Genomic DNA, 24,045 nt, shown 5'->3' on the forward strand with positions numbered 1-24,045 from the left:
CTCTCTCTCCACCCAAACTCTACTATCCTTTCTCTGCCCCCTCCAGATCGCTGCTTGCACCCAAGTGATAGTTGCATTCCGGCCCAAGATGCTGGAGTTGGTGGTCATGTGTGCATGAGGTGTGCTTGGTTGTGTGTTATGAATGGTATGTGTTTCTCTTTTGCTGATGAAGACTATGACTGAAAGCTTTATGTGAGTGTCTTGTAATTGTGCCTGTCTGCAAGTTCAAGTGTCTTCTTCACAGTAAGTGGCAAACTATGTTTTCCTACTTTGTTAATAAAATGGAGAGGATAGATTGCTGCCCACCACATAGAGGAGGCGTTGATTTGTAGACAGGCAAAATGAAAAGACTGCTAAAATGTTAAGCTTTCAGATGAGGTTCTTTTTCATATATAGAAAACACAGCCCGACAGGCTCTAGTGCACAGAGACAGAGGCCATGCGTGCATGTGAGTTGTGCTTGTTTGAATTTGTGTGTGTTTCCTACTTCACAAGAAAGTCCTTGTCTGAGAGCTTAATATTTAAGCAGTCTTTTTCATTGTACTTGCCAGCAGCTCTGTGCTTCCTCTTTGTGGTAAGTAGCATTCTATCCTCCTTCCATTGTTGCTATCTCATATCTGTCATTTCAGCCTTTGTGTGATAATTAGACGATTGACCAATTTCGTGAGGGAAAAACAAATTTGGAAGACAATAATCACTATTTTGATCTACTCTTCGCGATCTTCTGATTTGATATCACAGAGTAACTGAATAGATGATTTTGATTTCCTTACTGATTTGCAGAAGATCAAATGTTCTTAAGATTGTTATTCAGGCTGTTAGGCAAAATCAAGCTTTTGAATTCACTGATTGATTTTCTTGTTGCTATCTTTAAACTAATTTTGGATTTGGTTTGCTTTTGTTTTCCAGACAACTCTGAATTTGCTTAAATATGTGATGGAGTATTGTTTGCTTTCATAGCAACTTCTCAACACAGCTATAGAACAATGGTGGGTTATCTGTAGCCTTTACAACCTTGCTCACACATATTGATGTAAGATGTACTGTATAGTGTTCCTGAATTTTATCCATCTTTGCTGTACATCTTCATCCTCAGAGCTGAATATTTGGTAAAAATAAATAAATAAATAAAAATCCCACCTTTCTTAACATACATTGCAACACTCTTTGTCAATGATATTGCCACCCTCAGGTGCTCAGCATCTATTTGCTGTATGGGCTTGGTGACTCCAGAGTTCCTGAGCTGGTGACTCATAAGTGCTGTCAGTCCCCTGTCACTATAAGCTCTGGGCATGCTTCAGTGACCATCATGCAGTGCAGCAGTAGAACAATATGTGTCTATGGGAATGGGGATCTTGGCTTGACTGCCCAGATCTTGAGGGTGGAATAAACCTTTATAGAAAACCCCTCAGTCTCAAGGTATGCTGTGTGCTGATGGGACACAAGGCTGTTGAGCTGACACAATCATTAGCGAGCAACCTCTGGGAAACCTGTTGTGCCTCAGTTGTATAAGGCTTACTCAGGCATGCAGGGATTTTATCTGAATCAACCCTTATTTCACCTAGCTGCTCATGGGACTGAGATGGAACCCTCAAAATCTTCTTTTTCTCCACCCAGCAGGAAGGATGTACTGCCTGGGAGTATTCACAACCATTCATCAAAGAGAATGAGACAGGCTAGTCCTCCCAATAGTAAGAATACTTTGGCCTTCAGTAACAGGGTGAATAATAAGAGGAAGAAGGGGAAGCCGGGGTACACATTTTTCAACTGTCCCCATTGATATTTATCAATGCCTGTAGGCGGTGAAAGGTCTAGATTTCATTATAAACTTCATTTTTTGAGAGCTGCAAGATCACCAGTGATATCTGTACAGATACCAGCTTCATTTGAAAAAGTGTCAACCATCTATATCCACATTGGTTTGGAAGGCCTTGCTGGCACTTTAATATCTATAAAATGACTGCATAATTGCTCATTGTTGATCGAAACTAACAGGTCAAAGCAGGTGGAACTTCTTAAAAAGTCACAAACTGCATGAATATGATGTCATTGTTGAGATTCACATCTCTCTCAACTCCAGCAAGGGCGTTGTTACTGGGTGATATTATGGACATGGACAATGTGGAATTGAAACAAGAATGGGCATCTGAGGGGATAGTAAATGTGGAGCAACAAAAGTGAAGAACACTGAAAAGACTGCCACCTTCACTATCACATTCAGTTCTCAGACACTGCCTTAATGTGTTATGGTATGGTTTCTTTGACTTAATGTTCAATGTTACATACAAAAACATTTTCAGTACTATAAATTACAGCGTTTTGGCCATACAACCATGAGTTGTGGAGGTGAAGCAATCTGTGCGAAGTGTCAAAAAGCAGCTCATGAAGCTGGGACTGACTTCCCATCTCCAGCGATTTGTGTCAAGTTCTCTGGAAACCACACAATCTGGAGCAGAGACTGCCCTATTTTTACTGAGGAACACAAAATACAGGAAGTAAGTGACCAAGCAAGTCCCCTATGCTGAAGCCAAAAAATAGTATGATGACAAAACCCCCTGTCTTTGCCACCTCATTTTCTTCCACGGTGTAGAAACCTATTGACAAGGTGGATGCTTCAACACAGATGATGTCTAGCGTGCCTGTACCCACCACAAGCACCTATACTTGTACATGCCAGGGCAAAGGATTAAGGACAAAGCAATCCAAACAGGTGCAACAGGAAAGACCAACCATAATTCTGCAGTGAGCATCCAGAAAGCATACACAAAGCAGAGTGCCTCTCAATGCCCCCTTCCACCCCCTGCTCCCCCCATCCATGATGGGACATGGTGCAGGGAAAGAATGCAGACGTTCAGGTCACAAGCTGTCCTGGGCGCCATCAATGTCATTCTAGCACATCTGACTGAAGAGGAGGACGTCATGGAGTTAGATGCCTTAGATCCAGGTAGTCCCTCCACTTGCCCTCACCCTCAAAATTGCTTCACCTCCCCAGTGCAAAGATAGAGGTAAATTAAAACCATGCCGATGACATGGCTCCCATACTACAGTGGAACTTGTGTGGGTTTAGGACTCACGTGGAAGAACTGAAACTCCCAGCACAGGCCTGCCCTTTGTGCTTGTGTTCACAAGAAACACATTTTATGGATACAGATGTCCCTGTTCTATGGGGCTATATGCTATACTGCAAGGATGACGTGTGGGGGGGAAGGGCCAAGGGAAGGGTCACAGTGTTTGTCACTAATACACACCATTCTTCTGCTCTCTCCCTGGCTACTTACCTGAAAGCAGTAGTAGTTGAAATTCATGCACATCGGAGGCTTACATTTTGCTCTCTGTATTTACCTCCACTGGATGCAGGAGAGTCTGAGGGTCTCATAGATCTTATGGAACAGCTCCCTTGACCATTTCTCCTACTGGGAGACTTCAATGCCCATCATGTCCCGTGGGGCTCAACCTCTACTTGCTCTTGGGGTTGGGTTTTGCAGAGCCTCCTGACATCTCAAGAATTGTGCATCCTAAACACTGATGCTCCCACTCATTTCTGTGCTGCTATTGGATCATTCTTGACCATCAACCTCTCTCTCTGCTATCCAGCTTTCATTGACTGTGTTCACTGGGAGGTCATTGACAACATTCATTCCAGCGTCAAACACCGTGAAAACATCCAGGAATGGGTGAACCACATCACTTGTGTAATTCATCATGCCGCTGACGTGTCTATACCACAATCTTTCATTTATCTTAGGAGGGGATCCCGTACCTTGGTGGACAGAAGTGTGCCATTCAGCCATCTGGGCAACATGGTCTAAATGCTGCTTGACTGTGGACAACCTCACTGCCTTTTGAGTTAAGAGAGCCATGCTCAAGGCATCATTAAGGAGCGCAAAAAATGGTCATGGCAAGCGTTTGTGGTCTCCATTAACCTTTCCACTTGTTATATGAAAGTACTGGAAGCCATCAGAAGGCTTTCTGGTAAAGGCAGCCATTTACCAATAGCAGCAGTTGTGAAACAGCCATGTCTCCAAATGACACTCAGAGACCTCACTCATAGGCTGGCCAAACATTTTTCAAAAACTACAGATGATGCAAGCCAGCATCTAGCATTTTATCATTACCACCCTCAGGGGCTGATTTGCTGGGTATGGGATTGGCGACCCTGGGGTTCCTGAGCTGGGGACTGGTAAGCGCCGCCAATCCCCTGTCACCATAAGCTCTGGGAGTGCTTCAGTGACCACAGCATGGCTCGCTGGTGGAATGTTGTGTGTCTCAGGAAATGGGGATCTTGGCTTGACCACCTGGATCGTGAGGACAGGATAAACCTCTATAAAAAGCCCCACAATCTCAAGGTGCACTGCGTGCTGATGGGATGCGTGGCTGTTGGGGTGGAACAGTCATTAGCAGGCAACCTATTGGGACATCAGTTGTATAAGGCTTACTCAGGCATGCAGGGCTCTGTCTGAGTGGACCATTATTTCCCTAGCTGCCCATGGGGCCAAGATGGAACCCTTGAAATCATTATCTTCTCCTCCCAGTGGGAAGGGTGTACTGCATGGGAGTATTCACACCCCTTTATCCAAAAGAAAGAGAGGTGCTAGTCGTCCTGATACTAAGAATACTTTGGACTGCAGTAACAGGGCTCATGGAGTAATGAATAACAATATGTTTCTGGTGATAAAGAGGAAGGAGGGGACATTTTGTATCGATAAGAGTTTGTAAGGCCTTGCTCCAACATTAAAATCTATAAAAAATTGTGTAATTGCTCATTGTTAGTTGAAACTAACAGGTGAAAGCAGGTAGACTTTCTTAAGAAATTGCAGAAACTGGGTGACCATGATGTCGTTGTTGAGATGCACACCTCTCTCAACTCCAGTAATGGCATTGTCACATGCTGAGATAACATGGACATGGACATAGCAGAACTGAAGCAAGAAGTGACATCCCAGGGAATAGTCAATGTGGAGCAACAAATGTGCAGGAATAATGGAACAACTGAAAAGGCTGCCACTTTCACTGTCACATTCAATTCTCTGACACTGCCCGAACGTTTTATGGCAGGGTTCTTTTGACTTAATGTTTAGCCTTGCATTTCAAACCCTATGTGGTGCTATAAAGGCCAGTGTTTTGGCCATACAACCAGGAGTTGTGGAGGTGAAGTGATCTGCAGGAACTGGGGAAAAGCCACTCATGATGCTGTGACTAACTGCCCATTTCTGGTGATCTGCATCAACTGCAAGGGAAAAGAGTAAGGACAAAGCAATCCAGGCAGCTGCACCAGGAAAGACCAACAACAGTTCCGCAGTGAGCATCCAGAAGCTACAAGAAAAGCAGAGTGCCACAAATGCCCCCTTTTCCCCTCATCCTCGAAGTGATGGGTGCAGGGAAAGACCCATGACATTCAGGTCAAAAGCTGTTGTGAGCACAGTCAGACGTCATTCTTTCCTGTCTCACTGATGAGGAGTATATCATGGAGTTAGATGCCTTGGATCCATGCAGCGCACCCATTCCCCCTTTTTCTTAAATTGCTTCACCTTCCTGGTGCAAAGATAGCGGTAAATTGAAACCGCACTGATGACAAAGCTTCCATACTACAGTGGAACATGTATGGATTCAGGACTCATGTGGAGGAACTGAAACTCCTAGCACTGGCACATCCCTTGTGCTTTTGTTTACAACAAACACATTTTAAAGATACACATGCCCCTGTGTTACAGGGATATACAGTATACCACAAGGATGACCTATCAAGGGAAAGGGCTAAGGGATGTGTCACAGTGTTTGTCACTAATGCGTACCACTCCTCTGCCCTCCCCTTGGCTACTGACCTGCAAGCAGTTGCAGTTAAAAGTCATGTGTGTCAAAGGATCACTATTTGCTCCCTGTACTTACCTTCACAAAATGCACTAGACTTTAGGCTCTCACGGATCTTATCACACAACTCCCGCAACCATTCCTCTTCCTGGGAACCTTCAATGCCCATCATGTCCTGTGGGGCTCGACCAATACTTGCCCTCAGGGTTGGGTTTTGAAGGGACTTGGGATGTCTCACGAGCTGTGCATCCTCAACATGGGTACTCACACACACATTTCTCTACTGCTACTGGGTCATTCTCAGCCATCAACCTCTCTTTCTGTTCTCCCACCCTTGCCAACACTGTTCAGTGGGAGGTCACTGGTGACCTTCATTCCAGTGACCACTTCCCAATCCATCTTCACCTACTAAATGGCTCACCACCTGAAGTCAAGCCTCCAAAATGGACGGTCAGCTGGGCTAATTGCACACGTTTCAGCCAGCTAGCTGTGTTCAAACACTGCAACAGCATCCAAGGATGGGTGGACCACATCACATGAGTGATCCAGTGAGCCACTGACCTCTCCATCCCACAGTCCTTAGGTCATCTTAGGAGGCAACCAGTACCTTGTTTGAAAGATGAGTGCTGTTCCATGATCCAGGAAACGTGTATGGCTCTTCGACATTTTAAATGCCAACTGACAGCAGACGGCCTTAGGGGCATTCAAGTCGCGAGGGCCAAGGCTTGATGCATCATTAAGGACAGTAAGAAAAGGTCATGGCAAACATTCCTGGACTACATCAATTGTTCCACTACTTCTATAAAAGTATGGAAATCCATCTGGAGGATTTCTGGTAAATGCAGCCATTTACCGATAGCAGCAGTGCTGAAACAGAAGTGCCTCCAAACAACACCGACACATTGCTCAGATGCTGGTCAAATATTTTGCACAAACTACTGCAAATGCAAGCCATGATCCAGCATTTTGTCACTATCATGTGACTGTAGGGAAGGAAAAGTTGAACTTCATGTCCAACAGTTCTGAGGCCTACAACTCGCCTTTCTCCATGTGGAGCTCGAATCGGCACTGACTGGTCATGACCAAATCCAGTACTGCATGCTTTGACATGTCAGCAGCATGAAAGGAAATCCTCCTCGAATGTTTCAATCTAATATGGCAGACAGGCAACTCCCCCATCTCATGGAGGAAGGCAATTCTGACCCCTCTCCTCAAAACCAGGAAAGGACTGCACAAGCTGTAGTAGTTACCAGAGTAGCACCTTAATGAGCTGTGCAGGAAAGACCATGGAGCAAATGGTTAACCATCACCTTGTCTGGTTGTTAGAGACCAGGCAACTCCTTAGCAGCTCTCAGTATGTATTCCGAAGCTTTCAGTCCACTGTCGACAATCTGACCCTCCTAGAGGCGGCTATTCTGCAGGCTTTCCTCCATAAACATCACTGTATCGGTATATTCTTCGATATAAGTAAGGCATATGATACTACTTGGAGACACTGTATTCTTGCACAACTGCATCAATTTGGCTTTTGTGGCCACCTCCCCATCTTCACATGGTCTTTCCTGTCTCAGCGGTTTTTTAGAATCCGAGTTGGTGAGACACTGTCTGATTGATTTGAGCATGAGAATGGTGTTCCTCAGGGCAGTGTTTTAAGTGTTACCCTCTTTGTCACAGCCACCAATAGTATGACATTGGCAGTAAGGAGTCCTGTACAGCTCTCCTCATTTGTATACAAGTTTGCTGTTTTTTGTTCCTCCTCCGGTGTTGCAACCGTCAGCTGTCAATTGCAACTTACAGTGTGGTTAGAGAAGTGGGCTGCAAAGATGGGATTAAAGTTTTCTGTAGATTAGTGTGTGTGTGTGTGTGTGTGTGTGTGTGTGTGTGTGTGTGTGTGTGTGTGTGTGTGTGTCCTCCAATTTAATTGTTCCCATCATCTTTCTAATTTCCCTGCCTTGAATATGGGGGACATCATCCTAAATTTTAGAGACACTGTGTGGTTTCTGGGCCTCATTTTTGACTCTTGATTGTCAACCACACCTTAGAGACCTGAAAGCACTGAATATCAAGTGCCTTAGCCACAGGTCTTGGAGTGGACAGGATGGGTCTTGTTTAGTTTTATCGGACTTTTGTGCATTAGCAGTTGGACTATGGTTGCACAGTGTAGGGGTCAACGAGGCCCTCTTACTTCCAGATCATTGACATTGTACATCATGAGGGGACTTGGCTGACCACAAGTGCTTATCAGACCAGTCCCATAATTTGCATCTGTGCAGAGGTGGAGGAACTGCCACTTACCATCCGGTGCCTGCTCCTTATGGCGCATCAGGCATGTAAGTTACATGGAGCTCCAATTTCACCCACACACCATACTGTTGCTTGTCTGCCTCTGAAATCCCTGTTTTCCAATTGTCTGTGAGCTACGATTCCATGTGGGATCTACGTGCAGCATGTGCTGTCACTTGGTGTGGAGTCAGTATGACCCCAAATCCAGTGTTTTAACCATCTGCTGCCCTGATTACTGGAGAGGGCCAGAGTGATTTTAGATTTTTTGCTTTATAGGAGAGATAGCACTCCTGTTTCCATTTTTAATGCAATATTCTTTGATACACTATGTGATCAAAAGTATCAGGACACCTGGCTGAAAATGACTTAAAAGTTTGTGGCGACCCCCATCGGTAATGCTGGAATTCAGTTTGATGTTGGCGAACCCTTAGCTTTGATGAAAGCATCCACACTCACAGGCATACATTCATTCAGGTGCTGGAAGGTTTCTTGTGGAATGGCTGCCCATTCTTTATGAAGTGCTGTACTGAGGAGATGTATCGATTTCAGTCGGTGAGGCCTGGCACGAAGTTGGTGTTCCACAACATCCCAAAGGTGTTCTACAGAAGTCAGGTCAGGACACTCTGCAGGTCAGTCTGTTACAGGGATGTTATTGTCATGTGACCACTCTGCCACAGGCCTTGCATTATGAACAGGTGCTTGATCAAGTTGAAAGATGCAGTCGCCATCCCCGAATTGCTCTTCAACAGTGTGCAGCTAGAAGGTGCTTAAAACATCAATGTAGGCCTGTGCTGTGCTAGTGCCATGCAAAATGACGACGGGTACAAGCCCCCTCCATGAAAAACATGACCATGATAACCATGACCACACCGTAATACCACTGCCTCCGAATTTTACTGTTGGCACCACACATGCTGGTAGAAGACATTCAATGGGCATTTGCCATACCCACACCCTGCCATTGGATCGCCACATTGTGTACCATGATTCGTCACTCCACACAATGTTTTTCCACTGTTAGATCATCCAGTGGTTATTCTCCATGCACCAAGTAAGGTGTCATTTGGCATTTATGGTCTGATGTGTGGCTTATGAGCAGCTGCTCGACCATGAAATCCAAGTTTTCTCATCTTCTACCTAACTGTCATAGCGCTTACAGTCGATCCTGATGCAGTTTGGAATTCCTGTGTGATGGTCTGGATAGATGTCTGCCTATTACACACTACAACCCTCTTCAACTGTTGGGAATCTCTGTCAGTCAGCAGACAAGTTCAGCCTGTACACTTTTGTGCTGTATGTGTTCCTTGACGTTTCCACTTCACTATCACATAGGAAACAGTGGATCTAGGGATGTTCAGGAGTGTGGAAATCTCACTTACAGACATCCGACATAAGTGACACCCAATCTGACCATGTTCGAAGTCCATGAGTTCCGCGAAGGATCCATTCCACTCTATCATGATGTCTTATGACTACTGAGGTCAGTGATATGGAGTACCTGGCAGTAGGTGGCATTACAATGCACCTAATATGAGAAACGTGTTTTTGGGGGTATCCAGATATTTTTGATTACATACTATATTTTATCTGAGTACCACGACCATGTATCTGTTGTTATGGATGGGTCTAAGCAAGGGGTCTCTGATGGTTGCTCTGTCATTTTCCCAGGTTGGGTGATCAAGGTCAGACTGCCTTCAGAATTTACTGTCTTATGCAATATCTTGAGAGCACGGGAGTAGGTGAGACATTCTCCTGGCGTTAATTTCTTGTCTGTTAAGATTTTCCGAGTGCTCTTTACTCTCTCCAATGTTTGTACCCACCAGATAGTCATCCAGAATATCCAGGATGCCCTCCTCCAACTACGCCAACTGAGGAAGGATGTATCTTTCTGCTGGGTGCCTGGGCACATGGGAATTCTGGGGAATGAAAGGGTGGATCTAGCAGTCAAGGAGGTGTGTCGTGATCCTCAGATATTTCAGTGTGCCATCTCCCTGCTGGCCATCACCTCACTGTTGAGGTACAAGGTCATGTGTTGATGGGAAGAGAAGGGTCTGACAACAATCTCTGTGTAGTACACCCAGCAACTCAGCCATGGCATACCTCCTCCTAGCCAGATCAGCAGGATGATGTTCTTCTTACCCATCTTTGCATAGGCCATGGCCCAATGACACATGAATTATTACTCCGGCAAGAGGGCCATCCAATGTGTGGTGCTTGTGGGGTGCAGATCACTGTGCACCATAATTTATTGGATTGCATTTTATTTGCTGACCTGCAGACTATGGCGAGTTTGCCAACAGATCTGCCCTCTATTATAAGCAATGTTCGAATGAATTTGGTTAGTTTCAAAGTTTTGTGTATTGTCCAACATTTTTAACAAGATTTTAGGAAGATATTTTCAATGTGTCAACAGTGTGTCTGGTTCCCCCAAGTTTTTTGTAAGTTGTCAGCCAGTCACATTTATCTGTCCTTCATTTTCGCTCTTCTGTGTTTTAATTTAATGTAGAGCTACTTTCTCTCCTAACTGGTTTTAGCACTTGTGAGATAGTGTGACTGTACAGTCATTTCGAGTGCACGAGTGTACAACAATTTTAGTTCATCTCCACATTCATTTCTTTTGACACGTGTAAGGTTGCTGATGACCTTACTGTTGGGTGCCCATAAAATCCACACACACACACACAAACTGATATTGCCACTGGCTTAATATCTCTGGTGCATTCCCCCATTTTAACCGATTCAGGAAATTCAGGTCTTCTAGTTACTAGGTGGTCTAAGACACAACCCTCATGAGACAGTTCTCTGTGCACTGAAAGCAGTTTCAGACAACAATGTGAAGAAAGTGTTACATTGATTCTATTCTCTGGCACCTGTTTAAATCACATAATTCTCTCATTTTGTAGCTGAAAAAGTAAAAGTCTGCCTCTATTACAATAGCATGAACAGGTAACTTACTTGTGATATTAACAAAGTTCTCTTTGAACTGATGTGCCATGGCAGAATTTGATGTGGGTTAGCATGTTTGACCCATCTTTGATGCTTAACTTCACCGGAATTATTTTACATTATGAGTCCATAATAATCTCAAATGTATTATGATATCTGTACAGCAATAAATGTAGCACTACCATTCGTATCTAACTTATCCCTGCAATCTTACATAGAACTCTGATTTCAGAATTTGATTTCTGTCCACTTCAGGCTTCAGTCAACTTTCTATTCCTAATACAGTGTGGCCATAATTATCTTAAACATGTTTTCAAATAATGGAAGAATATTATTGGTAATTTTATTTTCTCCATTTGTCCATGAACACTGTAAAAATCCATCCAGTTCACATGTTTCAGCAATTTTCTGAAATTCTTTTTTTAGTCCTTTATTGCTCCCCCCCCCCCCTCCCCCTGCGCCCTGCACTCAATATTTAGTGTCTTTTTAACAATGTACGAAAAGACAGGTTGCTACTTACAGTAAAGAAGTTACAGACAGACACAATTAAGACAGTCACATATATCATGTTAAGGGTGTAAAGATCACTGATGATAAGTTTCATGGAATGAATTTGTTCATTATATATGAAGCTGGTATCTGTTCTTTCAGACATATCAAAAGAACAGATACCATTGGTGATCTTGTAGCTCTCGAAGAATGAAATTACAGTGAAATCCAGACAATTAGTTGCTTACAGGAGTTGATAAATATCAATGGGCGTAGTTGAAAATGTGTGCCCCAACTGGGACTCTACATCTAAATTAATACTCCGCAAGCCACCCAACAGTGTGTGGCGGAGGGCACTTTACATGCCACTGTCATTACCTCCCTTTCCTGTTACAGTCGCGAATGGTTCGCGGGAAGAACAACTGCTGGAAAGGCTCCGTGCATGCTCGAATCTCTCTAAGTTTACATTCGTGATCTCCTCGGGAAGTATAAGTAGGGGGAAGCAATATATTTGATACCTCATCCAGAAACGCACCCTCTCAAAACCTGGACAGCAAGCTACACCGTGATGCAGAGCGCCTGTCTTGCAGAGTCTGCCACTTGAGTTTTCTAAACATCTCCGTAACGCTGTCACACTTACCAAATAACCCTGTGATGAAATGTGCTGCTCTTCTTTGGATCTTCTCTATCTCCTCTGTCAACCTGACATGGTACGGATCCCACACTGATGAGCAATACTCAAGTATAGGTTGAATGAGTGTTTTGTAAGCCACCTCCTTTTTTGATGGACTACATTTTCTAAGGACTCTCCCAATGAATCTCAACCTGGCATCTGCCTTAACAACAATTAATTTTATATGATCATTCCACTTCAAATCGTTCCGTACACATACTCCCAGATATTTTAGAGAAATAACTGCTACCAGTGTTTGTTCTGCTATCATATAATCATACAATAAAGGATCTCCTGCTTACATGGCAGACAATCTATCTCACTGAGCCATCGAAAACACAGAGGATAGTGTTACAGCAGGGACTCATCTCTAGCGCTCTCCCCATGAGACCCACATTTTCAAACTACTGTCCACACCTACATTTGTAGTACCCCTGCCCACTATACTCATTACTCACGGCAGTTAATCTACTGATTCCTGTAAGAGTTTGAGCAATGTGAGTGCTTCAGCACTGAAGAAGATCATTGGCCAGTAAGCCTTATCTAGATGAAGATGGTGTCTGTTCTTTCGGACATGACAGATGTCATTTTCATATAGATAAGGCCTACCGGCCAATGATCCTCTTCAATTTAGATGCACTCACATTGCTCAAACTCTTAGGATAATCAGTGGATTGACTGGCGCAAGTAATAAGTGTAGTGGGCAGGGGCACTACAAATGTAGTGTGTGGACAGTAAGTTGAAAATGTGGGTCTCATGGGGAGCATGTCAGAGGTCTGTCCCTGCAGTCACACTATCCTCTGTGTCCTCGATGGCTCAGTTGGGTAGAGCATCTGCCATGTAAGGAGGAGGTCCTGGGTTCGAGTCCCAGTCAGGGCACGCATTTTCCACTGTCCCTGTTGATATTTATCGACCCTGTAAGCAGCTAATGGTCTGGATTTCATCGTAATTTTATTGTTCATTATACTTCTGTATAAAGATATTATTTTTACATTTTTTGGAACATTTTCTGTATCTGTGTGAACTAATAGGAGTGATAATATTACTGATATCAATATAATGGAAGGAAACATTCCACGTGGGAAAAATTATATATAAAAACAAAGATGAGGTGACTTACCGAACAAAAGCGCTGGCAGGTCGATAGATACACAAACAAACACAAACACACACACAAAATTCAAGCTTTCGCAACAAACTGTTGCCTCATCAGGAAAGAGGGAAGGAGAGGGGAAGACGAAAGGAAGTGGGTTTTAAGGGAGAGGGTAAGGAGTCATTCCAATCCCGGGAGCGGAAAGACTTACCTTAGGGGGAAAAAAGGACAGGTATACACTCGCACACACGCACATATCCATCCACACATACAGACACAAGCAGACATATGTCTGCTTGTGTCTGTATGTGTGGATGGATATGTGCGTGTGTGCGAGTGTATACCTGTCCTTTTTTCCCCCTAAGGTAAGTCTTTCCGCTCCCGGGATTGGAATGACTCCTTACCCTCTCCCTTAAAACCCACTTCCTTTCGTCTTCCCCTCTCCTTCCCTCTTTCCTGATGAGGCAACAGTTTGTTGCGAAAGCTTGAATTTTGTGTGTGTGTTTGTGTTTGTTTGATAATATTACTGGCTAGAATAACTTTTTACTAGAAGAACTTGTAAGAAAATCAGTACTAAAACCATAAGCAACTTCTTTTTAAACTGTTAAATTGGCAAATAGGGCTGAAGGTGATTTATGAATAGGTTGAAATTTCTTTTAGGTTACTGATTTTCTGTTAATATTAGAACATGTCATTGATACACACATTTCTACATGTATTTGGGTGAAAAACTTCCTTAAATCTATGAAAATGTATGATGAAAGGGTCAACTCCTCCTTTATTCATATCTGCTGTACAGAAGCAATATGCTTAACCTACAGTGTGTTGTATTCCAGTGGTCAGTTGCTCTGAGAGGAAGATTATGTTGACTGGATTTAATGATGTTAAATCGTTGATGTAAATAGGTGGTTAGTTAATTTTACTGCTCAGTCTTTGAATAGTCTTATGAAATAAGTAAAGATGACTTTTTCAACTGACAAAATCAAAGTTCATAGAAAACAGAATGTTCTAGTGTTTGCTGAAAATTTCAATTAACAGCCTTTGCGAGAATAAAGCATAAAAAAAGGCTATAACCTGATGTACATAACCATTAGTATTTTACTCTTATTCAGAATTCCCCCTATCCCTTCCCAAAAGTTTTCTTGTGGTAGCCTATCTAATTTTCCATTTCTTGCTGAGGTGAACACCATTCCTAAATGTGATACCATATGCTGATGTAATTAGTAGGAATCTCATCAGTATGTGATTATGCATTAGAGGTAAGCCAATTTTCCCATTTCAGATTACCTTTCCTGACAGAATAATTTAAATGAGGTTGATCTTCACAAATCAAAACAGGTGTAAACATAATACATGGGTGGTTTGATGCTGACAATATCTTTACATAATTTCACTACAAATCACTTGTCAAACTACTGCAAGGCCCACTCACTACAACCATAGAGGTATTCCTTTGTTAAATCTTCACACAGTGGCCATAGAGCTAAGGTGTCACAGAACTAGTTACAAAATTGTGAATGTATGCCATAAAATCAAGGTGATATGTAGGGTATTACCACTTCTTGCCTACAGTATGTCTGCTCTAAGTATTCCTAGAGAGTTTGCTGATGGTAGTAATTGCAATCAATTGGCCCTCTCATTGTGAGGAGATCATTTTAGCTATTGGACACTATCTTTTTAACCATCCCCATTTGTTAAGTGGTAATCCCCACCACTTTGTGCTCATTGTCATCTACCTTTGACAGTTCACCATTTCCTAACTGAATGCTCTTTTTATAACTTCTTACATTCCAGTGTATGTTTACCATCTGAGTTATTGGCCTTTTTAGTGAACATCATTTATGCTGTCAACTTCATTTTACTTTTTATGTATTTTAGCGGTATGGCATAGGACACTTGATCTTTGGTTCAAGATCTCTGCTGTGTCTACTGCATATTTTGTGCACCTTTCTGCAAGAGGAAGCTTTTGTTTTTAGCTCTTTCTTTCTGTCAATTAGGCTAAGCATGTAGTTGCTTTTAACTTCTTTTACTTATTAGTGTTACAACGTTATGAAGTGGGTGCTTATAACCTCAATTGTTTTTTCAAAACAAAACAAAACTAAACTAAAATAAAATTGTCTCTACAGATAACAGGATAATCAGCAGGCTCGATTTAAAGTTATTTGTTCACTGCCTTGTTATATGTTGCACCGGCCAAAATGCATGTGATACCCTCACACACCCAACCTACATTTCACTGGTGTGCATGGTCTACTGTTTTTGAGCCCTGGAATCTGCTAGTTGACCAAGGGATAGTGACAATGCCTCTGTGCATTTTGTGGAACAGGATCCTACAGCCTCTGCACCACATAGCAGTGAGTTTTCGAAGTCTGGCACTTGGTAGCCTCAGAGGTGAATATGCTTCATTTGTTCCCTTCTGGCCATTCCCCTTTATGACTCTTCTCCAATGGAACACTCATGGCGTTAGATCCAACAAGGAGGAAGTATGGTTGCTCATGGAATCACAGTGTCCTGTTGTTTTCAGTAACCAAACAATCTGGTTGAACACACAGCTGAAAGTTGTCGCAGTGCACATTTTCATTCCTCTTTTCACCTCTTCTCTTTGTAATGTCTATCTTTGGCTTCCCTCTGACAACCATGCCTCCATCCTTGCTACCCTCCCTGTTTACCTTTCCCTGTTGCTTCATAACCTGGGTTGTGAGTAACTAAATCCACTTTCCCTTCTTCCCCTTTTTTCCCCTCTCTCCTCCATGATGAAGGAACAAAGTTCTGAAAGCTAGGAATGTAAATTTTCTGTTCTGTTTTGTGTTATCTATCGGCTGTACTGACCTGAGGTAAGTACTGGCCCGCCCCTCTATCTCTTTGTTAGTATTTGTTTCACATCTTTGTATGAGATTTTCCATAAGTATTAGTGTCAATGATGTTGAGGAGCAACTGCAATTTGTTAAAATTGAACAGAGATCGAGAGCCCAATGGAATTCCAGTCAGATTCTATACTGAATTTGTGGTTGAGTTAGTCTCTCTCCAAACTACAATCTGTCACAGATCCCTCAAACAAGAAACAATGCCCAGTTATTGAAAAGCAGCACAGGTCACACCCATCTACAGAAGGGTAGTAGAAGTGATCCACAAAACTACTGTCCAGTATTCTCGATACCAGTGTGTTGTAGAAACTTAGAAAATCTTCTGAGCTCAAACATAATGAGATATCTTGAACAAAATGACCACCTTAGTGCCAACCAGCATGGATTCTGGAAACATCAACCATGTGAAACCCAACTTGCACTTTCCTTACATGACATGCTGAAAGCTTTAGATCAAGGCAGTCAGGTAGATGCAGTATTTCTTGATTTCTGAAAAGCATTTTAATCAGTACCACACCTATGCTTACTGTCAAAAGTGTGATCGTATGGGCTATCAAGTGAAATATTGACTGGATTAAAGACTTTTTGGAAGGGAGGACACAGCATGTTATCTTGGATGGAGAGTAATTGTCCAGGTGTTGCCCAAGGAAGTGTGTTGCTGTTCATGTTGCATATTAACCCTTTAAGTGAGCATGATGGATACATCTATCCATGCTCTGCTAATTCACAGTGGGTTTGACAAATATATCCATCTATTGTGTACTGTGGCTAAGAGCTAGTGGGAATGACAAGTTATTGGCATGCCGTTGACACTGTGGTGTTAGTTGAGCTTCGTCCACTAGATGGCAGCTCTCATCAGGCAATGCAGCATGTTCTAGGCTAGTTATAACATTGTTGACTCAAGTGCGCATTGACAGTATGCGTCCAGTGAAGCAGCCACAAAAGTGCACCGTTTTTGTTCGTGCTTACTGCCACATTAGTGAGTGATCTTTTGTAGTGGTGAGAAGAAGTCGTTTATCAGATTTGGAGATTGAGCAGCTGCTTTTGGAAAGTGACGATAATTTCAGTGACAATTCTGAAAGTTTTCAAGATATGGATGTTGAGGCTAGTGAAAGTGACTTTGATCAGAAACATCTGAAGATGAGACACTACTGTAGCAGACGGTACCTAGTGCATTTGTGCATGCTAGTTCAATTTATAATCAATATTTGTTCACTGGTAATAGTGATACAGTTGTGCCTCTGAAACAATATGAGGTGATGAGTTGTTTTAAGTGTTTTGTGGATGATACTTCACGCACAATAATAGCTGGACTAACGAACTTTTATGCAGAACAGTTCCTAGCTTCTCCTCCCAATTTAGCAGCACACTCCAGGGTTCGCAGTTGGCAGGATACTACATATGACAAGGTAAAAACACTTATTGCCATGCTTGTACTTCAAGAAATTCTTCACAAACCAGACCACAAGATGTACTTTTGAGAGAGAGAGAGAGAGAGAGAGAGAGAGAGAGAGAGAGAGAGAGAGAGAGAAAGAGAGAGAGAGAGAGAGAGAGAGAGAGAGAGAGAGAGAGAGAATGAATATCAGTCGACACACCTTTCTTCAGGAAACTGATGACTGAAAAACAGTTTCATCTTTTATTGAAATTCCTCCACTTTGCTGACAATACCTTTTATGACCCACTTGGCACTATCAGCAGAAAACTATTCAAAATTCACCCCATTATGGAGCATCTGTGGCATAAATTCAGATCAATATATGTGCCAGAGAAGAACATCACCATTGACAAATCGTTGTTGCTCTGGAAAGGATGGCTTGGATGGAGGCAATATTTTTCATCAAATCGTAGCAGATTTGGCATCAAATTGTACAAACTCTGTCAAAGCAGTTCCAGGTATGTATGGGACTTTATTGTTTACACTGGGAAGGATACTAATTATAGTAGCCACTATGCAGATGAAAAAATAACCTCTTGAATTGTTTTGAAACTTGCTTACAATCTATTTGGCAAAGGCCACTGCATTTATCTTCACAACTGGTGCACCAGTCCAGATCTGGTGGACAAAGTAACCAGCAATAACACTGCTGTTGTCAGCACAATGCAGCAAGACAGGAAGGGGTTCCCTGACTTCATAAAAAAAGGAAAAACTGAAGAAAAGGGAGTACATAACAGGGTACAGAGGCAAGCAGATGGTAATGAAATGGAAGGACAAAAGAGGCATTGTTATGGTATACCGATGCCTCTTCTTTAGTCTTCTTCTTGTTTCTTGTTTATCCCAGCTTCTTGAGATCTCTTGTGAAGAGAGACGATACAACATGTTCAGTAGTGGTGTGGGACAATCAATGAAGTTACACAACAGTTAAATTACTAACTTTTGAAACCGCCGGTTTATTGGCATTTCTGGAAATAAAACCACTCTCTCACTCTCATGCAGTCAGCAAATTTCTTTTAACAGTTTGTCTGTGTAATGGAACTTACTAAGTTGCAAATAATTCTAACAAATTAATTAATGTGCATTACAATGTTGCTAAGCAACATGATCAACAAGGTGATATGTGTCTCAATTAAAACAGAACCTCGATATTTTGAATAAACTTTTGGTTCATTTTTGTCAAAATCAGCACTTGTCTCAAAATTAATTTCTGACTTCATGCATTAAGTCCAAGTGCATTTGCAACTATTTACTCGATTCACTGGACAGCTCGATTGCACACTAGCATGTGACATATTCCAAATTGAGCGCACAGGTTTCAGTTTTCCTTAATGGGCTAAATGACGCTTTTGTAGTAATGTGATGTGTCTATCTCACATAACGTCTAAATGAAACTGGATTTGTCTCCATTTGAGTCAAAATCACAAAAAATAAAATTCACACTGCAGGTCAGCAAACTGTACATGCACACCTCTTGCACTCTAAGTGATAACTCATCTCAGAGTAAAAGCCGCACATAAATTTGCACTTTTTCATGTGCACAAAATTCAAAACACCTTAACATTAAACAGATAAATTATGGCCAGCAATTACTAATTAACATTTCCCATTCTGAATAAACTTCAAGAACTTGTATTTCATAATCAATAAAATTGTATCACCTGAAAGAAACTATTAGTTTGCTCAAAAAGATTCAGATTACAGTCAATTCATGGCTGGATGACGTCATGAGTCAATACTTGGTTGGAATGAATGAAATACCTGTACTGAAAAATACTGTCTGTTGAGTAATTTACTGACTTTTATAACAAATTTCGTACCCCTTGCATTGCTACTCTGGTCAGCATCTTCCATGACAATACTTTTTTAAATGTAAACTCGAAGAAGGGAATCATTCAAAAGCCACATATCGTTATTGACTAAAATAAGAATATGATTGGAGGGTGGGGGGGGGGTGGGGGTGGGGGTGGGGGGAGTGGTAGATAGGTATGATTCTCAGTTACAAAACTACCAGATGGCCAGTAGCAGGCTGAAAAAAAAAAAGTTATCAGAAGCTTTCCCACCACTTGTTGTCCAATGCATGCTTCAGTGCATACGTTCTGTACAACAAGCATGGTGCTGAACAAAGTAGAATGAGCTTCATGATTAATCTTGGCAAACAGTTGACTGTAGCTTCACCACAACAAGGGACATCAGTAGGATGCCCACCTTGAACACCGAAAGCAACACGCCTTACAGCCAGGCATTTTCCAGACCACCTTCCACCCACAATGAAGAAAGGTCAAACAAGGAGCTGTGCGGTGTGCATGAGAAAAGGCCTTCACAAAGAAACTTCATACTGGTGTGCAGAATGCAAAGTTGTCTTGCTTGCAGCATGTTATTTTAAAATGTTTCACACTGAAAATGACTTGTAATGTTGTGAAAATACAGTTTTGTTAACTTCTACAACATATTTTATTCATTTCCACCCAGTATCAATTTAAATTTAAATTCAACAACAAAACATGAAGGACAACTTTTATGCATGAGAACAGTATGCAGCACCACCACACATGAGCACGCTGATGCGTGTTACCCACTGTGGAAGAGGTGTACGTGCGCAAATTACCCACTTCACGGGCTAATGACCTGGCAGACAAGATTAATAGTAATCTCAGATGTTTTGTAGATGATGCTGTTACCTATAATGAATTACTGTAACTAAGAAGCTGCATAAATCTTGAGAAGATTTCAAAGTGCTGCAAAGATTGGTAACTTGTTTTAAATGTTCATAAATGTAAAATTTTGCACTTCATAAACTGAAAAAACATGTTATCCTATAATATCATTGAGAGACTGTTGGAATCAGCCAACTCATACAAATACCTGGGTGTAGCACTTCAAAGGGATTTGAAATAAAATAATCATATAATAGGTTGTAGACTTTGGTTTATTGATAAAATACTGGGGAAGTGCAGTCAGTCTACAAGGGAGATTGCTTTCAAATCACCTGTGCAACCAGTTCTACGATATTGCTAAAGTGTGTGGGACCCAAATCAGATAGAACTAACAGGGGATATTGAAAGTATACAGAAAAGGGCAGCATGAATGGTCACAGGTTTGTTTAAGTGTCACAGAGATACTGAAGGAACTAAACTGGCAGACTCTTGAAGACAGACATAAACTGTCCTGGGAAAGTCTATTAACAAAGTTCCAAGAACTGGCTTTAAGTAATTACTTTAGGATACACTACAACCCCTTGTGTGTTGCTCACATAGGGATTGTCAGGATAAGATTAGAATAATTACTGCTTGCACAGAGGCATTCAGTCAACCATTCTTCCTGCACTCCATACATGGATGGAACAGGAAGTAACCCTATTAACTGGTACAATGGAATACTCTCTCTGCGATGCACCCCATGGCGGTTTGCAGAGTATAGATGTAGATGTAGAATAATAGTAGAATAATGAGGTCCATAATATCAATACTAGAAGCAGTTAAGTTCATTAAACTTCACTGAAACTGACTGTTGCTCTGAAAGTGGTGAACAATGTTACTATCATTTTTTCTTTACAAAATGCTGAGACATGCCAAAGTTCAGGTCCTATAGAAGCTCTGCTGAATGTCCCCCCTATAGCATAATTCTGACCCCTCCAGCCAGTGTCTGTTGTGTGGTGCAGGTTTTGAGAAGCTGTTCACAAGGATGAAAACATATCTGGGCACAACCATTGACCTGGTGTTGCAAGAAATGAGATCCTTTCAGCCAGGTGACATACAGGCTGATTATAATTAAACTTTCAAAGTGCTGTAGAAATAACACCACTGGTCAGAATGACATCAAATTACAAAAGAGTATTTGCTATGGCAGAAGGAAAAAAAGTTGTGTGAAAATTGATCAATATGTGCCAGAATACATAAAACACCTGTCGTATGCCTGACCCATTGAAGTTGGTATAAACACACCAGGTACACAGCTTTTCCTCCTTTCGTGTCTGTGATATTTGCTGTGACTGTCTAAATGCAGGATTGTGCTCTGCTTGTAAAGCTGTATTACAGGAATGATGACTGTGCACATGTCACTCTGCAGAAGTTCTGGACACTGAAGAGTTTGAAAAACGACATTGGTCTGATGACTGCTGTGGGTATGGAGAAAGTGATTCGGAAATATGAAAAGTTGTTTTTTTGGCCTGGCAGAGGGAGGAAATGAATTGATTCAATGTCAATGGAAGCAGTGGTCACAGCCATGCAGGAGGAGATGAGTGGTGGTGAGCAAATGTGTAATGCATGGAGAATTGCCCAAACATTGTACATATCCATGAGCACAGTGCATAAAATCCTACGACACATCCTTCTTTGCTATCCATTCAAAATTACCCATGTGCCCAAGTTGCTTCCTGTTGATCTGACAGCAAGAGACACCTTTGCTTTAGAATTTCTTTGGAAGCAGACAATGATTGGCTGTGGAAGATAGTGTGGACATATGAAGCCCACTTCAATTTAACAGGATATGTTAGTACAAAGAACTGTCAAATATGGGCAATGGAAAATCCACATACAAATCAATGAGTAACACTTCATCCTGAAAAGTCACTGTGTGGTGCAGGTTTATGGCATCATTTATCATATGACCATATTTTTTCAAAGAGACAGGTGCCTTTGGTCCTGCTACCTGTATCGTCACTGATAAGCGCTATGAGTGTCTTTTGTGTAACCACATCATTCCAGCTCTCCAACAGTGTGGATGGCACATCTCCACACATTGCAAATCCAGTTAAGCAGCTGCTGAAGCACCATTTCAGAAAAGCTAGGATTATCAGCCACCATTTCTGTACAGCCTAGCCATCCCTATGACTTGATCTTAATCCGTGTGACTTATGGCTGTGAGGCTGCCTTAAGTGTTCTGACTGCAAACTTAGCTGCATTGGAGGCACACATTGCGCAACACATTCTGAACATGACTCAGGAAACACTTTGATCAGTTGGGGAATGTGCTGTTTCTCAATTTCAACTTGTTCAATATGCTGTCCACCATTTTCTGCAACATGTTTTACACCAATCCCACTGAAATCAATAATACGATTTGATTTTTATTAATGGTTTTTTGTGCAGTTTTTGGTCTCAGGACAATCAAAAACTGATGTGATTGATGGGTTTTATGTGGTCTTTGGCCTCAGGACAATTAGAAACAGATTGTTCCCATCTGATGTGATATGACCTTGCCATGATGGATGCGCTTACATAACTAACAGTATCACACTGAATAGTACAGTTTGTTTACTGTTGAATGTACACCTTAGGCATTGTTGTATGATTTATTTGTCATTTGTAGTCAATGACTAGTAAATTATAATCCTTACAGCACCATCTATTGCTACACTTTGTAACTCTTTATTGTTGTTCTGCCACACGTTTTCCCCCTTATCTGAAATATTCCATTGCACTTTGATGTCATTCTGATCAGTGGTGTTATTTCTACAGTAGTTTGAAAGTTTAACTTTAATTATAATCACCCTGTGTTTCTGTTGGTTCATGGTTCAGTCTTGGTGATCCCATGCTCACTGCAGCTGTAAATGAATATGACATTGGATCAACAAGAGAACATGTAGGGATTATCTGCTGCAGCACCCCATACTCATTTCGTCATGTCTGCCTCAGATTGCCCCCTGTACTCCTTTACATAGAGGATAATTATATAACCTTTATGTTCTATGATGGTGTGGACTTCCAACACTTTGTTGCCTAATAGCAGTAGTACATGATCAAACAGCTTTGCCATTTCTGAAATGCTCACCCCAAGGTGCCAGCCATAACTATCTGCCCTTCGCCAAAGTCACTTATGTCAGTGAATATATCCATTCGTGGCAGATATTTTCAGTAGAATGATTCCCCATTCATCTCTGCTCTACTTAGGTACTTCCTTTACAGTGTTTTGCGCCTGATATGCAACCACATAGTATTCAGTCACACAATGGGCAGACCACACAAAGTTTTGACTCGTTGGTGTAACTGCATACTCATTTATGTTAGTGAGGTAAATATTTTTTTCTGCAGTGTTACTATGCTGTGATTTTTCACTTGATACCATAGTGAAATGTGCATTAATTTAGTAGTTTTTTACTGACTTATTATTACATATTGTTAAGGTATGGAGGGTAAGTACCATGTGGAACACACGGCAAACTAAATTCTTGTAACTTTGAGAATCATAATCAGAATACAAACAATGAAAAGAGTAATGATAACCATTCACAATTTAGTTTCACAATGTCCTCCTTTTGAGCACCCCCCCCCCCCCCCCCCCCAACTTGCCCCCTCCCTCTCCATACACACATACAAAAACCTAATTTGGTCCTAGAATTGTGGTCTGAATGATATGTAGAAATGTCATATTGAGGGTAAAAGCACCAAGGACCATGAGGGTGAAAGGTACTGATGAAGGTTGGGGGCAGGGGAGTCAGAGTAGAACAGCATAAAATG

The 24,045-nt window shown here is 41.8% G+C and overlaps 1 protein-coding gene and 1 non-coding gene across 2 annotated transcripts in view; both read left to right on the forward strand.

The window, feature by feature from the left end:
• Positions 1 to 24,045, forward strand: part of LOC124620181 (formin-2-like) — a 230,184-nt gene that overhangs the window by 170,319 nt on the left and 35,820 nt on the right. The window lies entirely within an intron of this gene.
• Positions 13,003 to 13,077, forward strand: Trnat-ugu. Its single transcript has one exon. It is a non-coding gene; the product is annotated as a tRNA-Thr (tRNA).

This window comes from Schistocerca americana, chromosome 6 (genome assembly GCF_021461395.2).
Source record: "Schistocerca americana isolate TAMUIC-IGC-003095 chromosome 6, iqSchAmer2.1, whole genome shotgun sequence".
NCBI lineage: Eukaryota > Metazoa > Arthropoda > Insecta > Orthoptera > Acrididae > Schistocerca > Schistocerca americana.